The sequence below is a fragment of the Ceratotherium simum genome, chromosome 14 (genome assembly GCF_057802395.1).
Source record: "Ceratotherium simum simum isolate JZ-2026a chromosome 14, ASM5780239v1, whole genome shotgun sequence".
Taxonomy (NCBI): Eukaryota; Metazoa; Chordata; class Mammalia; order Perissodactyla; family Rhinocerotidae; genus Ceratotherium; species Ceratotherium simum.
The window spans coordinates 5,533,470-5,551,495 of record NC_141913.1 but is presented as its reverse complement, the minus strand read 5'-3'; the positions used below and the strand labels follow the sequence as shown (position 1 = coordinate 5,551,495).

Sequence of the window (18,026 nt, the reverse complement as noted above, 5' to 3'; positions counted from 1 at the left end):
ATGCTCCAAGATCTTCCAAAAGTTTATTTAGGTCAGCATAGTGTTGGCTTTGTCAGATCAAAACTTTCAAATTATTCTCACAAACTCTGGGTATTTATAGTCTAAATGTCTCCTTGCCATAGTTGCTTCTCCACATACTCTTACTGATAAGCTCCCAGAAGTATCTGTCATCAGCTGAGCTACTGAGTGTTTATCAATAACAACAGATGAGATGAACATCCTGACACAACCTACTTCATTCTTTTATTAAAACATCTTTTTGTTTGTTTTTATCCACAAACAAGTGGATTAAAACAACTCCACTTAAGTCATAAACAAGTGGATTTGAAATCATATTGAACCAATACACAATAACAAATAATTTGTGAGTTTAATAGATTTCAACTAAGATTTAATTATGGCTCTGATGGGTTTGGAGTCCCATCAGAAAATGCCTATTGCGTTTCTGTTCTTCGAACATCCTTATGCCTTCCAGCAATGGCTGTTCTTCTAACCTGCTTCCACAGAGCACCTAGTTTCAAAACTCCCACACTTTCTTTTATCTCCTCTAGAGCAACAAAACTCTCTTTCCTTTATTTGTCTCAAACAGAGCAAATATGCTTTTCTGAATCCTTAATATAACTCAACATCCATGTCTTACCTTGTACCCCATGAATCAAGGTAGCTTTCTGAACTGAGGCAATTTCATTCCTGAAAGGAATTTTGATCTCAATTATTAACTTTTTCACACCCTACATTGTCCATAAATGTAATTAGTTTTTTGAATAATTAAGCTATAATAAAAAAGTTGAACTTTTTGATTTTTTGAATAAGCATATGGACTTGAGGGGGATGGTTTATCAAAACCCCGTGATCATTTGTGTACAAGGTAAATGTTAAAAATAAAGCTTGATATGGTTGGTATCAATGTATATCATTAGTGCTGATCTTTGTTAAGACTTAGAATGTGGAAAGATGATGCCAAATTTACTCTGGATTGTTCTTAAACCCTGAATGTGAGATGAATTGGAGCAGTGAAGTAACTTTTCTTACATGCTAGTGTAATCAAATAACTGGATAACTCAATTATTCAGATTCTGGGATTACTGACTTGCTCTTGGTAATGGTTTTTTTCGTTGAAAGCATCTCTCTCTTATTCACTCATTCATTTGTCTAGCCATCCTTTGATCATATGTGTGTTCAGTCCCATCCAACCTACTAGGCATATAGTAAGTACTGAACTCATAAAATAAACCCATCAAAACCCTATTGTCAAGGAGCATGAAGAGACAGGTAGCATGTTAATCTTGGTCCTTCTGTGATTTTTCCTAGGTCTCTTTCCCTTAGCCTTGGAAAACTCTATAATTAGTAACTATTGAAATTTTTTTTCCTACTCTACTCTCCTTTTTGAAACAACTCCTGTAATATTGGCTCCTTCAAACGTTTTTCTAGTTGGATTAGGAGAAGATACTCTTTGATAGCCCCTTTAAACGTCCAATTCTTCACTCATCTTTGAATTACCATCCATCCCCCATAATTTGGATTTACTAATTGGCTTATATTAATTGGCTGTTAATTCAAGTACCTGTAGATATAAAATTATATGTTTTATATCTACATTTAAAAATATTCAATCAACAAATATTTATTAATTGTCTCTTATATGTAGGTAGTGTTTAAGCTTTTGGGGCTAAGGGACTGAACAAAACAAATACAAATCCCTGCCCTTATATAACTTATATCCTAGGGAGTACATCATATTTTTGTTTGACAAATGATGTGATGTGATTTAACCATTTCAAATATTTCAAGTAGTTGAATTGTTTTATGTAGTAAATGTTACATTTCATTTAAGGTTTTTATTGTTCATGAAAATAATTCTATGGCAGATTAAATCTATAAATCAGTTGTTTATAATTTAAGATTCATGATTTTAAAGCCAGCTTGGAATCCATACTCATCATACTCTTGGGACAATAGAATATTTACTTTTATAATCTCTGAAGGGGCTTGGAAGAGAATATAAGTGAGTTTGTGGAAATTTATCCCCTTAAATGGGAAAATGTTTCTTACTACCATTATTGTCTGCATTTACATGGGATATTTTCTATTTGTACATTTCAGAGTATAGAACCATAGAAGTTTAGAACTGAGAGCTTCTCCATTTTAGACACGAGGTCCCCAAGTGTGAAGTGTCCCACCCTGGCTCACTCAGCAAGTTTGCAAGTGGAAAATGGGCCAGAATCAGCCCTTCTGACTCCACAGAAGAGCTCTATGGGCTCTGGGACTCTTCTGCTCACATTCAATTTGAAGTGCTTGAAATAGCACTTGGCACATGGTAAACACTTAATAAATACTTTGTCAAATGGGTAGAATGAATTTTTTTTTCTCTGAGTCCTCCATGAATAAATTATCCTTAATTGGCTAAAATGAACTGAAGACATTTTTGTATTTTTTGGTGTCTGGTTTAGGCCTACAAGTAAATAAACCTATGTACCTGCAAGGAAAAAGAAAACCTTTCTAAATGACTTAGAGAAACACATATGACAGGAAAAAAATCTATAATTAATAACCTTTCTGCCTGTGAATATAAAAATCTATTCCACCTGTGATTTGTCAGATGACAGCATGAGGATATGACTTTTTCCTGAAATATTTTTAGATAATTCCAGTTTTTAAGTATTCAAATCTAAACCCAAAATGTACATCTGCATTTGTTGTATTTAAACATTGGGAAGTTTTTCATCTTGCTGAATTCATCTCTACGTTATACTTCCTTCCTTTTCTAGGAATTAATGTACCACCATTTTGGAGTTTCTAAACTGAAATGACTTGCATATCTGAATAGAATCTGCATAATCCTCTATAAAACCAGAGTAGAGTGCTCTATTTGCTACACTTGCAAAAGAGTTGTAAAATAAAAAAATAAAAATTTCCATAGTATATATCTCTTCTTCAATGGAGTATCTTCTTAAAAATTACCTAAAATGAATTCTTAAACATGATCCATGCCATATGAAGGACTTGATGATTATCATAAGAACAAAGGGTAGCCACTGAAGGGGATGGTGTGACAAAATCACACACACACAGGGATGGCAGAATTCTGTGCAGTTTTCTTCATTGTTATTTCTGTAAGAGTAATTCTAATGCTGTTTGTGCAATAAGTAGTCAAGTGTGAGAGACTGTCTGCTTTGCTCACCATTGTACATCATGCCTAACACTTAGCACAGAGTTTGGTGTTCAAAAGTAGATGAACCAATAAATATTTGTTGAATAAATTAAGGGATAGACAATTAAAATATATATGTTGAAAAACCCTCCTAAACTTACATAGGAATAAATCAGTTTGATTTATTTATAGTATCTTCATTGAGAGGTTCCAACTGTGTGTGTCTCTGTGGGCCAAGCAGTGTCCTGGAACCCCAGACATTTAGTCTTACAGAGGCTCCTGACGTAGACATAGGTAGAGTGTGAAGAATATATTGTCTTTCAGAATTTCAATAAATTATAGCTCTGAAAATAAAATGTTTTCCAGAAATCCCAAGTCTAGATGGAAACTATTACTCCTTTAGATTAGATGAGTCAAATGTCATTGTTTTTGCACAAGTGCAAAAGAGTAAATTTTATGTGATGATAGTATTGCCATAGTTATAAGAAATGTGAATAGAAAGGTCATTTTTCTACTGACGTTTTAGTAATGAGGCTGCTGGCCTGACAGAGGTATTTGTCATGGGCTTGTTGCTTTGGAAAGCCAGCTGTGTGCATTACAGTCAGACAGAGGCTCCTGATAGCTGTATAATATTAGTGGAAAAGCTTTCTTTTAAGACTCTAGACCGTCCTCAGAAAGCCTGTACAGGCTTCAGGTATATTAATTTATTTTAGAACTACAAGCAGTGTTTTCAACCTTGTTGATATAAACTTTTTATAATTTTTCTAAAATTACTTAAATCATTTGAGGACTGAGTTAGTTGCCTGCATAATCGTGGCAGAGTGTAGCAAGAGCAGCATTCAGTTCTCTATCTCTGCAGCTTGTTAGCGGAGATTGCTACCAGACAACATGGCATGTCAGACAGCTTTTAAAACGTTCACAATGGCTGAGACATGCATTCCATGAGTAGCAGATGCTGCCGTGCCCACACATGTCACCTTCCTCTTACCAATTCAGTGCAGCAACTCATTTATTGCCCATGCCTGCATTTCTTGATCTAAGGGCTTTCTTTGGCCACCAAAGCCTTAGCTATCCCATGCAGCAGAGCAGGAAAGGAATCAACTAGGGGAATTAACACCCTCTGGGGAGTGATCCTCAACCAATGACAGGAGTTGGTGGATAGATAGGCAAGCAATTTCATCCCTTGGTTGAGGTGACCGTAGGCTTATCTTTTACACTGGCTGGCAGAATTTTCCAGGGCCCTCAGTGGTAGCTGGTTTGATAATGCACCATTTATTGGCTACCTTCACTGCCTTGTTTCACCTCCCTACTTCTGTAGATGATTTCTTTACCTCCTTAATAAACTACGAATGCTGAAATCCTTGTCTCAGGGTCAACTCCTGAGAGAACCCAAACTAAGACATTATGCAAATCAAATAACTTTTAGTGAAAATATGTACCTGAGTAGCTGTAGAGTGGACACTCAGGAAAAACCCAGATTTGCCCACAGAATTTTGCTTAACGCCGTCAGTGTTCTCAGCCTGTAGTACTCTCGGAGTAGTTGCAGGAAAACTAACAAAATGAACGCAATCTTCCTCAATCCAATTTGATGACTGAATCCATGCTCACTCTCTCCAGATATTTTTTTCAATATTTAAGAAGCTTCAATGATATGAACTTGAGATGTTTCTTTTTCTATATGAATTAAAGTTGTGCTTAAGAAGAGTAAGAACATTATAGGATCAATTCTAAAGAATTTCGATTATTTTAAATTCATCCTCGTACGAAAATCTGACTGTTTCTGTGGTTGTTTAGGTTGCTTTTTTCAGAATTTCAGGATCACACTATACTTCAGATAAAGATGCACATTTAGCATAATACCTTCTATTTTACTTTTCATGTTTCCCTCATGGATTCATGGAACAAAAATTTCCTTGGCACATACTATTTCTGTGGTCTGTAATAGACTCCAGTGATTCATTGCATTTTCTGAAATTTTGGTGTTACAATTTATTAAATTAATGTATTTATGGAAGACATGACTCCAATATTTTAAAAAGTTTCTCAACAATTTAAACCAATCCCTTCAAAAGAAAGTATATTTTCTCTGCTCTAAACGTCCAAGACACTTTATCTACACCTTTCTGATGGCACTTACATTTTAGCTTGCAGTAATTTTTTTGTAAATATTTTCTGCATATAGCCTCTACATTATAAACTCCTTGAGGAACAAACCAAGTAGTATTAGCTGTCTGAAATATGCTCTATGTAAAATAGAAGCCAAATACATGTTTCTTTCATAACTCTTTTTGGTTTTTGTGAGGAAGATCAGCCCTGAGCTAACATCCATGCTAATTCTCCTCTTTTTGCTGAGGAAGACCAGCTCTGAGCTAACATCTATTGCCAGTCCTCCTCCCTTTTTCCCCCAAAGCTCCAGCAGACAGCTGTATGTCATAGTTGCACATCCCTCTAGTTGCTGTATGTGGGATGCGGCCTCAGCATGGCCAGAGAAGCGGTGCTTCGGTGTGCGCCCAGGATTCGAACCCCGGGGCCGCCAGTATCGGAGAGCGCACACCCAACCGCTAAGCCATGGAGCCGGCCCCCTTTCATAACTCTTTCAGATGCTTTTACTCCTAAAACTTAAACTTGCTCACGATAAAACTTATTTGCCACTTTCATATTCATTCACTGATTATTGAGATCATGTTGGATTTACTTTTCATCATGTGGGCATTTTATTATCTAGAGAAACAAAACACAACAACTAAATATCTTCCTTCTTAGAGATTTTCCCTCTGGTATGTTCGGGAGGGGCCAAGGCAAATTTCTGCTTTGAATTGGTATGTGGGTAGATGATTTCTAGGTTTCTTCTCAATGTTGAGATTCTATAAATTAATTAGTAAGGGAAACACATGCTTATTGATAGCTGAGCGAGACTACTGAAAGAGAAGGTTCTTCTTTTGCTGTTAAGTGCACATCTCATTTTGCTTATGCTATTTTAGTGGTCATAAAAAGCATTTCTATGTGATGAGTGTGTGTAGTTAATTCTACTAAAACCCTAATGTCATTGCCAGTGTGGAGTTTAACTATTCAAGTCCCAAGAAATATGGTAAAAATTCTTAGCTAACTGGATTATCTATTGTATCTTAATTTATGAATACTTTTAACTGAATGTGCAGGACCACATGGTTTTTTTATTCATTTGGCTTTTTAAAGGGGTTTGTGAGGTTAAATTAAATATTGGTAGTTTGAGCATTGATGAGGGCAGGGCAGCCTTTGAAGTGAATGGTAGGAATATGAAATGTAAATTATTTTTATTATCAATTTTTCTATGATGTTCTTATGACATTGATTCTGGATTAACATAGGAGAAAGCAATTCTCATATGAATCAGAAAATTAGAAGTAATGTTGTTAAATATTAATCAAAACTGGCATTAAACTTCTCAGATCAGGTTAAATTGCACAGTCAAAAGTAGGGGAAATACCAGACAGAGAAGAAAGAAAGATAAACAGAAGTTGAAAAGTAAGGAAGGTATTTTTATGTTCTAGTCTATGATAGGTACTTTTATATATGTAATTTCATTTAATATTCACAAAAATTTTGCAATGGAAACATTATTTCCAGGTATACTGATGAGGTTACTGAAAGTAAGGATGAACTTGTTGGGGTGGTCTCACAGCTTATAAAAGATAGAGCTGGCATCAAACCTATGTCTGTCTGATTCTAAAGCCCTTGATTATAATAAAAGAAGAAAGAAAGAAAGAGAGAGGGAGGGAGGGAGGAAGGAAAGAAAGAAAGAAAGCTAGAAGGAAGGAAAGAAAGAAGGAAAGAGAGAAAAAAGATGGAAAGAAGGGAGAGAAAGATGAAAGGAAGGAAAGAAGGAACAAAGAAACAAAGGAAAGGAGGGAGGGAGTAAGAGAGAGAAAAAGAAAAGGAAGGAAGAAAGAGAGAGGGAGGGAGGGAGAGTGAGAGAGAGAGAGAGAAAGGAAGGAAGGAAGGAAGGAAGGAAGGAAGGAAGGAAGGAAGGAAGGAAGGAAGGAAGGAAGGAAAGAAAGAAAGAAAGAAAGAAAGAAAGAAAGAAAGAAAGAAAGAAAGAAAGAAAGAAAGAAAGAAAGAAAGAAAGAAAGAAAGAAAGAAAGAAAGAGAAGGAAAGAAAGAAAGAAAAGAAAGAGAAACAAAGAAAGAAGGAAAGAGAGAGAGGAAGGAAGGAAGGAAGAGAAAGAAAGGAAGGAAGGGAGAAAAGAAAGAAGAAGCAAGGGAGGAAGGAGGGAGAGAAGGAAGGAAGAAAAGAAAGAAAGAAGAGAAAGGATAATGTACAGGATAAAAGATAATAATCGTGAATAAAGGGCCACAAGAATTGGAAGGATAGAGAAGAGGGTAAGAATAAAACGACATGGGGGGTCTTGGTCTGTAATGAGGGCAAGAGGTGCAGATAAAATCTAGCACACTGCTTCTCTTTTCCTGAAAGTGACAGAGAAACCTGAAACATCTCTCTTCCTGAAACCTTGGCCCAACACCTGCCTGACCTCAGGTAACAGCTTCCAGCATTTCTCAGTTCCCTGCATCTGCCCCACAGAGACTCAAACTTTGGGTCTAATCAGTTTACCTCTTTCAAAGAAAGGATAATAATTTTAATAATTATTTTCAAAATTTCAATGATTATATTACAATCATGGAAAATCAAGGTCGACAAGTAAAACATCCTAGACATTTACTAAAAGTTAAAATATTCAGAGCAAACAAAGAAAATCTTTTTCCATGGAGCATCCTTTCTACGATTTCAAGACAATCCTAATAATTTTCCACTTCCTTTCTCCATGATAATTAATTTTAAATAATATTTTTCTGTTTAGGTTCAACCGAGGTATTTTTACTTTTGAGGTGCTCGGTGGAGCTAAGACCAGGGATGCTCCACCTCTCTTATCTCTGATGGCTGCAAGAGGGCACCAGGTCCAGTGGAGGCCTCAATGGTTAGTGTGAAGTTTGTAAATGTGCTTGTATTTATGAACAGGGTGACATCAGGGTGCATTGTTACTGCCTGACCGAGAAGGATAACAAGAGGCTTTTGTGGTTTATGCAGTAAATTGTATTTTCACTTAAGAGTGGAGTATAGTAAATACAAATTGATGATACAAGCAATAGTAATCATAAAACCACAGCACAGGCAGGCTGACAACAGAGGTCTGGTGCCAATTTGCAGCTAATTCAATGGTAAACGTTTGCCTTTAAAATGTTTCTATCCTCCATAGATGAGTATTAGCAAAGACTTTTGTCACTTCAGAAAGCATTGTTTATGTAAAGATCTCTGAATTTCCATGGTTAGAAATTCAATTTATTCTTCAGATATAATTTGGCTTATGAACTTATTTAATCATTACTATTTTGAGAACACAACTCTTTTTCATTTTTAAGCAATGTAATTAAAAAGATAATGAATTGAAACCTATTTTTTGTTTTTTTTTTGTATTTCCAATAATGAAAGATACTGGTCCTTATTGAGACAATGTTTTCTTGCTCATCTCACTCTTCTGAGAGAAGCTGGTTTTTATGAAAACTTTAGGCTTTCTGCAACTAAAGAATATGTATGTCAACAAAGAGACAGCCTGACCAGGCTGTCCTCAATTCATAAATACTTGATTTATGAGCCATCAGGCAGCACAAATAGACTTTTCTGGCTTCCACTCATTACTGAAGCCACAGCTGGAGGAACCACTGCTCTGGTCAGGACCCTTTCAGTGTCAGTTTGGATAAAATGTGTTTCTGTGGGCTGGCCAGGTAGTTCACCTACTATGTAGTTACCTGGGAGAAGAGTCTTAATGGCAAACAATCAAGTTAGGAAAGAGCAATGGGAATGCCATCCATCTTAGGTTAGGAGTGTGAAATGTGAAACAAAATGAGGTCACTTATGTCTAAGGACTTTAAAATGGAGCCAGGAAGTCATTAAGGAAACGGATATTACGTACATTTTCATTGGGCAGAACATGAACTTTTGAACTGAGCAATGCTGCAAGAGACCTGCAGATTGTCACAGTGACAGACTTTTGCTTCCCTCTAGCTAGTCTCTAGCTATGTTTAGCCAAGATTAGCTTTCTGCCGCCAACCCAATTAACATTCTTTTCTAATGCAAATCTCTCTCTTTTGCCTTTAAAATCCCCTGCCTCATACTCCTTAGTGGGACACTATTTGAGTTGCTACCCAGATCTGTGTGCCTCAAATTGCAACTTTTTGATTCCAAAATGAATGTCTCTCTGCCTCTCATTTTGGCTCTTTATTTTTAGGCTAATTATACATGGTGTCAGAAGTGGGATCTGAAGCCATCTCATCTTCGTGGAGAAGTGTCCTCTGCAACCAGGTATGGTACCTATGAGCCCGTTGGGCTCATTGTTTCCACAGATCACTGACTCCTCCAGTGGTGAGTCCTCCCAAGTGCTGACCTCCCTCCATTTGGTCAAGGTCAGTGCCTTGTTTTGGGGATCAGGGGCAACTCCCCAGGAGACAGTTGTCTCAGTGCTGGCATGGCTTATTGCCACAGGATGGGCTTTCTTCGGCAGAGTTTTTTTTTCTCTGATTGGTGAGTACTCTGACGTGATTGAGGGTTTTTCTATTATCATCCTTATTGTACTTTTTGTTTGCACATTTTTCTTTAACATGGGATTTTCTTTTTCTAAAATTGCCCCAGAAGTTTCTCCCTCGGGTACTCCAGCTGGTTTTATGTTTAAGAACTATGGTCCCTTCTCTTGTAAATTTCTATCTCAATGGACCAAAATTACTAAGAATGATTTAAAATTATAGTGGCCAGGGCCAGCTCTGTGGCTTAGCGGTTAAGTGTGCGCGCTCTGATGCTGGCGGCCCGGGTTCAGATCCCGGGCATGCCCCAAGGCACCACTTCTCCGTCCAACGCGAGGCCGAGTCCCACGTACAGCAACTAGAAGGATGTGAACCTATGACATACAACTATCTACTGGGGCTTTGGGGGAAAAAAATGAATAAATAAAATCTTTAAAAAAAAAAAATTATAGTGGCCAGTAGAAGGAACATTCTAACTACAAAATCATTTAAAAGGTGCACTTAATCACAAAGGCCTCAAAATTCTAAAATAGCTTCACTGAAGTTTAATTACAAAAAGCTAATGAAAAATTAGAGATTTTGGAGGTATCTAAAAGAAAAGACTACACAACTGTAAACAAAAGTCCACGAAGTTACTGGCCTTACAGATGCCCTCAGATAAACTCATAGGAGGGCCCTCATATGGGCCCCTCCCAGAGTTGATAAGACTCTGAAGGTTTTCCTGGTAAACTGCTACATTAGTCCCTTAAACAGCCTAGGGGAAACTAAAATTAGAATTAATGGAGTTGTTTAATACTGCCAGAAATATTTACTGTTTGTCTTGACCAAATCCTGATAAGATATTTGAAAGGATTTAATAACTTTATAATCAGAAATTTGGCCAAATTGGAAGCTAATATTCAGAGTCTGATAGGAATATTTTTAGGTTTTCTCCCCCAAGCTAAAATAAAACTATGTACCCAGTGGGAAAGAAACAAACTAGAGATAATGTAATTGGATGGGTAAATCCACCTATGTTGTCATTTAAGTTACAATCCAATTCCTGAGGAATTGAAAACAACTGTCCTTATCTTACAAATCTTTGCAAAACTGGAAATGCAACTTTAGAGGCAGTTCAGATTCCAATCATTCCCTTTCACCAATCCCAACTCCCTCTTCCCCCCCATTTATCTCAAAAGGCTTATAACCTCTCCAGGTTTTATCTAGACCATTCTCAATTCCTAAAATTTTAACTGAATTTTAGACTGAATTCTTCTTAAACTGAAGAAAAAATTAAACAGCAACTATCCCAAAACTCTTAGGAAAAAACTTGCATTTTTTTTCTCTGTCCTTTGAAGTTGTAAACTTTACCATGTCTTTGGAATGTAAACACCGCAGGAGATAACAGTCCACAATTGCCTGAGACTAAACCTAACTAGCTCAATTAGTAAAGCCTGAGGTTAAAGAAAAAAAGGGAAAAGTGTTTTGTTTTAAAATGCCAAGTTGCTAGAGAGGCTCTCTTACCCAAGATCTAATTCACAGCCTTCTTGTCTAAGGCAAATATAAACCTTAAAAGTCTTCTCCAAATATATTAACAACAACAAAACGCTTTTAAGCAGGTAACTTTAACTTGTTCTATGTGCTAAAGACACAGTTATTTATAAACTAATGAGTTTTTCACTCTAATTCATGACTAAAACTTTAAAATAAAAGCTATATGATCTCTGTCTGTGTCTGTATATACATAATATATGTGTTATATTTTTCTACCTCCAGATGGTATTAATTTCTAAAAAGAGTTCTATTTAATTAACTTAAAGTTAGCACTTATATAAATTATTTCTAAATATAATAGAAATTAACCCAAATGTTTTTCAAGTTAACATGATATAAAATAACCTTTGGTAAATAAAAGCTTGCTTAAGTTTGTTGGTTTAATTAAAATAACCATGTCTTCAGAGTTATCAGAATTAAATATAAAGCTTTTCTTTTACCTAGGTTTACTAAAAGTCAAACAAATTTGTGTTATTTCTGTTACAAAATTTGTCAGCAAAAAATTGATGGCTGACTTTGTTTAATGTCTCATGAAGTTTTTGCAGGTAATCTAAACATAATTATCGGGAACAAGTAAATTAAATAGGTGTAAGGAAGATAAAAGTGTTTTAGGTAAATTTTTAAACAATAATTTTATATTGTATATGTACTTAAAAATGACTTCAAGACCTTTTGGTAACTTAAAACTGGAGAGTTTTGCTAAGTTAAATGATGAAAAACTCATTAAATGTCTAGATCATTTCCAGATAAGATAAAATAGTAAAACATTAATTACTAAGTAGAGGTTTATCCCCTGTGGGCTTCTTATTACAGACAAACTAAATGATAAATTTGGGTCTGTTAGTAAACATGTTTTGTGTTTTATTGAAAGATTGTATTATGAGGAAACATGTTTCTAGAAGTTATAAAATGTATTCATAAATTTTCTAATCTAAAGAACATGGGTACAATATACAGTTCACAATTGCTTGCTTTCTGTTTTCACTAGAAATTAAGGTTTCTAAAGATTAAGAATTCTAATTAACATGTGTAATTAAAGCTACTAAAAATAATAAGAAAAATCTCTATATGCAAGGAAAATATAATGTATGTTTTGGTAAGAAAAAGTATGACGAATGGAGATACATTTTTGTTGAGGAAAGAAAAATTTTTTGTTCCAAAATAAAGTTGGTTATTTCCATATGAGAAAAAGAAGAAGAGACAAACTAAAATGGCCTCAGAAAGTTGTAGAAGATTTATGGAAAAGGAATCCTGAGAAAAGAAGTTTTATTCATTGTCAAGCTAGCTAAATTTATTGGAATAAATCTAACTAAGTAAATTAGTTTTAACATCAAAAGTAAGATAAAGCAAAATTATAACTTGGTTTTTCTCTCTGCTGTAGGATAAGGTTTTCTTGGGCTTTTACTCTTCTCTTGATAAAGAGATTATGAAAGGTTTTTCTTTCCTTCTGAGTAATCTGCCTAAAAGGCAGGGATTTTAAGTTTTTCCAAAATAATTTACTGTGCTTCGTGTTAAAAGCTGAGTTTTTGATATTAAGAAGAGCTCAGATTTTTCAGCTATGTAACCTATATTTGTCTTTGAAATCTTTTTGTCACTTTGATTAAATATAAAATTAAATATTAAGTTTCATAATGGTCTATGATCCTATTTAGGCAAGTGTTTTAAAGCCTTGTTTTTGATATTTTTTGACAAACTTTCCAAAATCGGATTCTAAATGAAGTCTTTGTGTGTGTGTGTGTGTGTGTGTGTGTGTGTGTGTGAGGAAGACTAGCCCTGAGCTAATATCCGTGGCCAATCCTCCTCTTTTTGCTGACGAAGATTGGCCCTGGGCTAACATCCGTGCCCATCTTCCTCTACTTTATATGGGACGCCACCACAGCACGGCTTGACAAGCCATGCATCTGTCCACACCCGGGATCTGAACATGTGAACCCCCGGCTGCCAAAGTGCAATGCACGAACTTAACTGCTACACCACTGGGCTGGCCCTGAAATGAAGTCTTTTTTGACCTCTAGCTAACTTTGGGATTTTTCAGAGGATCCTTGAAACATCTCAAAAGATTTATTCTCTCTCCTTATAAAAAGAGGGATATTAAACTAATTAGGCTCATTTGATGTGTTAAATTACATGGGAAACATTTTCAAATAAATAACATTAAGCTTTCTTTATGTTATGTCTTCATAACATATATGTTAGAAGAGTTCTAGAAATTATATAAAATTCCTAGAAGTCTAATATGTCCTGGTATAAAATACTGTCTGTTGACAAATAAATGAAAAGCAATAAGATATAATGGAGTACATGAGGATGCCATTTGGCTTAAAACTAATTCCACCTGACCTTGTTTTTCCATAAGGGCCTGACATGGCCTGTGGAGCATGCATTGAACGTCTGCTTTAAACATTAACAATGTCCCAAAGACAAGACTGAAGCCCTTAAAGATAGGGATATAACTGCCATCCATATCCATATTTCTTTAAAGATAAGCATCTTTTCCTGGGAACTAATTACTTTTCCTGGGATTAATTACTGACCTGCCGTGCTCAACTTGTGACCACTGATCTGCTGACCACCAACCTGCTGTGCCAGCTAAGCACCTCGTGACACTAGTAAAAGAGATATTCCTGTCATATGTGATGTGTGCTCTTTGTTCCAAGATGATTTATAACCACTCTGTACACCCCACTTCTTTGGTGCCCTCCTTCCTTGGGGAAGGAAGGCCTCAGGCTATAGTCCTCAAGCCTAGCTCATAATAAACTCACCCCAATTTTGATTTGCATCGACACTGTCATCAAAACTGAGGCTCATGCTAAAAGGACTGCACCTGAATATCAGAGAAAGTCTCAGCTAATTTTCACGTAAAGGCAGCAACAATAGAATCTAAAAAGATTGGCATGCGTGGATAAAGTCCATTCTGCCTCGCAAGAAACAGTCCCTCATTGCCAGACTTTTGCCATCCTGATTTCCTTGTGACATGGCAACAGTCTGCTCCTGAATCAGAGAAATTAAGATGGGTAAACAATGGTTGTAAATTAAAGAGTCAGATCTATGAGAAATCCAAGATGGCTGCTTAGCTCTTCCTGACTCCCTGGCAAACCCCATTTTTTATTTTTTGCATTCCTTCACCCACCATAGTGCATGAAGAAAAAACTATTTTTGTCCCCAGAGGCCTCAGATTTCCTCTCTCTGGGGCCTTTGAGCACCAGCAGTTGGATTTCATTCATATGTCACTTAATATAGATTATCAATATGTTCTTTTTATTGTATGTATGTTCTCTGGATGGGTTGAAGCCTTCTCTTTCCACAAAGCAGATGCCCTCACAATGGCAAAGAAACTGTTAGAAAATGTGTCTCCCACTTAGGGTATACCTTCCACAGTCTCCAGTGATCGAGGAACCCACTTCACTGGGCAAATTATGTCAGCCTTAATGAAAACCTTGGAAACTTCTTGGCATTATCAACGTCCCTATCACCCTCAATCATCAGGCAAAGGAAAGAAAACTAATGAAAAATTTGGATTCAAGCAGAACAAGTATTAATTACATGGGACTGCATAAACTGAGGAGGATGCTCTGCTGTTTTGTTTTTCCAAATTTAAAGAAATCTTTTCTCACAAAGAAACATTTACTTTTTTTCTTTAGTTGATCCCTCCAAAATTCGGAGGGATACATATCACATATGTAAATAATCAGGCCAAGGTTTAGTACAAACAAATTGGTTTTACTGGGATTATCTTTGGTAAAAAAAAAAAAATGGGGTAATTATAGAGAAAATTATGTTTGTACCTTTGCAGATATTAGATTCTAGTCCTATTAATGGTCTCTGAGGTTTGCTATATATATGTAGACTGAATTCCCCTGGTCTAAGGTATTGCTTTTGGTTTTGCCGATTGCTCACAGTATCCTCTTTGGAAAACATAAACTCACTCCACATGAAGTAATCATCAGCAGACCAATGTCTATTGGTATATAAACTTCTGCTGATCCCTTGTTGTCTTATGCTGGTAGGACCAGCTACTGCAAGAGAGACATTAGAGAATGTCTTATGCTCAATCTTATCATCAACAGGTTAAAGAAGCTTTCCTGAATTCCAATTTAAAAATCCTGTTGGTCACAGCCTAGAGCCTGGTGACTGGGGTATTCTGGAAGTGTCATCAGAGGAAGACAGCCTTTGAGCCCCATTGGAAAGGACCTTCCCAAGTGCTCCTGATCACTGACACTGCTACAGAATTAGAAGGCATTGCATACTATTTGCCCCTTCCAGGTACTCCTTTGTGTGTGATTACAACAGGGAACCATGGGCTTATGAATGTATAGAGTACTGGCATATGGCAGGACAATGCCTTTTAGGATACCATAGTATTCCTTTTCAAGTTCTTGTTAAAGAAATACCCAACCACAATCTCATAGGTCTGGGTGAGACTTGGCAACCCCCTTCTTACACCCCGCCTACTCTCCATTGATTACCATTGCCAAAGGCTTTGTCCCTTGGATGGGTGTTGTCCATAAGGACCTGTTAAAAAAAAATTATGCCTAACCATAGCTAAACTGGCAAATTCTACTGCTCAAGTCTTGGCTCAACAAAAATGATCCCTGGATTCCCTAGTGAGGGTTGTCACAGATAACTGAATGGCACTTGATTATTTTCTTGCAGAACAAGGCGGCATCTATCCTTATAAAATAGAGTGGCATCTCTGCCATGGCCAACACTTCTTGCTGTATCTGGATCAGTTCTCCTGGTGAAGTTGAGTTAGAGCTCAGAAAAATTAGAAAAACAGCACAGGGCATCTCTAGTCCAATGTCTTTTAATGACACCCTCTGGTTTCCTATTGATGTTTTCAAGCTGGCTTCCTTCAGGTATAGGTACTTGGATAAGATCAGGATTTCAAATATTGTTTATGATTATTATCGGAATTTTACTATGTGTACTTGTATTTAAGCTTCTTATGCTACTGTTCACTCAAATCTGCTCCTGAACTTCTATAAACACCAAGATTATGGTCACTCGACGTATTAAAATGGTAGATGAGGCTTATCCACATGAATCTTCAGGTAACCAGATAAAATGCCCCGATGAGGAAACTGCCTAAAAGTCATTTCCTGACCACCTCTTTGGTGCTTACATGTGGCCTAACCCTTATGACACTGATTCCTTGTAATAACCATTGGGAAAAAGGGAAAAAAATCCACCCCCCACACACACATACAAATGGGACATGATATTTTGGGACAGGTCCATCATAGCAACATGGGACTAAATAAATCTATGGTTGATCAGTGATGCTTTCAGAGGGAGATCTCCATCAAAAGGGGAAAAATGTGAAATGTGAAACAAAGCAGAGTCACTTATGTCTAAGGGCTTTAAAATGGAGCCGGGAAGCCATTAAGGAAATGGGTATTACGCACATTCTCATCAAGCAGAACATGAACTTTTCACCTGAGTAACCCTGCAAGAAATCTACAGCTCATCACAGTGACAATTTTTGCCTCCCTGTAGCTAGCCTTAGCAATCAATAAGGTTTAGCCCATATTAGCTTTCTGTCACCAACCCCAATCAACATTCTTTGTAATGCAAACCTCCCTCTTTTGCCTTTAAAAGCTCCTGCCTCTTACTTCCTAGCAGGACACTATTTGAGTTGTTACCCCAATCTGTTTACCCTGAATTGCAATTCTGTGATCCCAAAATAAATACCTCTCTGCCTCTTATTTTGGCTCTTTATTTTTGGGTTAGCAAAAGCTACCCTTAATGCGATATATTCCTCCCAATCAAGACAAATTATATGTAGGCTTACCTATAAATATGCCATATCATGATATTTCCTCAATGATGACCTTAAAAGAACACTTAAGGTCATGATACAGAAATCCTCTGTGCAGTTCCCATATGATTCTTCTTAAAAAACAACAGTCGATTCTTTCTGTGTATTCTCACAGTAAAGCTATTTGTCTAAAAGTTGCAGCATTATGAATGTTAGATTTATAAATTATTTTCCCTTCATACTCATCGTAGTCTTCTATGCTCCTTAGAGAAAGAAAGAAAAAAAAAACACACCCAAGAAGAAGATTCCATCTTCATGATATTCAGCAATAAACATCCAATTTAGGAATGAGGAAAAGACCCCTTGGATGTAAAAGGGAAGGAGGTGGGTTGATGGTGTGTTTATCTCGAGCAAGTGTGGTGCACTTTAAGGTATAGCTCTACTCTCAGAGAGAACAAAGAGCTCCCAAGATTTTAGTCTCTGTTGTTTATTACTTATTTTTAAATTATGTATTGCTTTTATTTCATTAAAAACAGAAGACAGTCTAAATGATCACAAAAATAATTGGGCAATATCTTTGGGGAAATTTTTCCATAAATAGTATAAAACACATTTTGCAAAAGGTTCAACTGCAGGGCCAGCTGGCTCTAGCGAGATGATCTTTCTGATTTGTTCCAAGTCTTTCAAACATACTCACCGCTCTCTATCACTGTCTTGCTCTCCTTCTCTCTTTTTCTGTCTCTCTCTCATGTAGAATATTTTAATATGTGCTCTGTAGTAATCTTCATAGGCATTGCCCAATGTAAATATTAGTGATTTCCTCTTCTTTTCACAGACTACAGAAAAGTGTAAGAAGAATTGATATTTCTGAATCTCCTTGCTCAAAAAACATGGAGGGAACTTGGGTTCAGTGGCTGCATTACTGATCTCTGAGGATAAGTGGTTAAACTATTTAGAAGTAAAAAATATATGCTTTAATGTTAGATTATGATTTTGCATACTTCAGTTTGTAATAAAATTTATTGCATTGCAGAA

General features: G+C 36.4%; 1 long non-coding RNA gene across 1 annotated transcript; it reads left to right on the top strand.

The window, feature by feature from the left end:
* The first annotated feature begins 9,356 nt into the window (after positions 1-9,356).
* On the top strand, positions 9,357-17,369 carry LOC147915249 (uncharacterized). Its single transcript, XR_015554216.1, has 3 exons — positions 9,357-9,485; positions 15,301-15,496; positions 17,260-17,369. It is a non-coding gene; the product is annotated as an uncharacterized LOC147915249 (long non-coding RNA).
* The last annotated feature ends 657 nt before the right edge of the window (positions 17,370-18,026 follow it).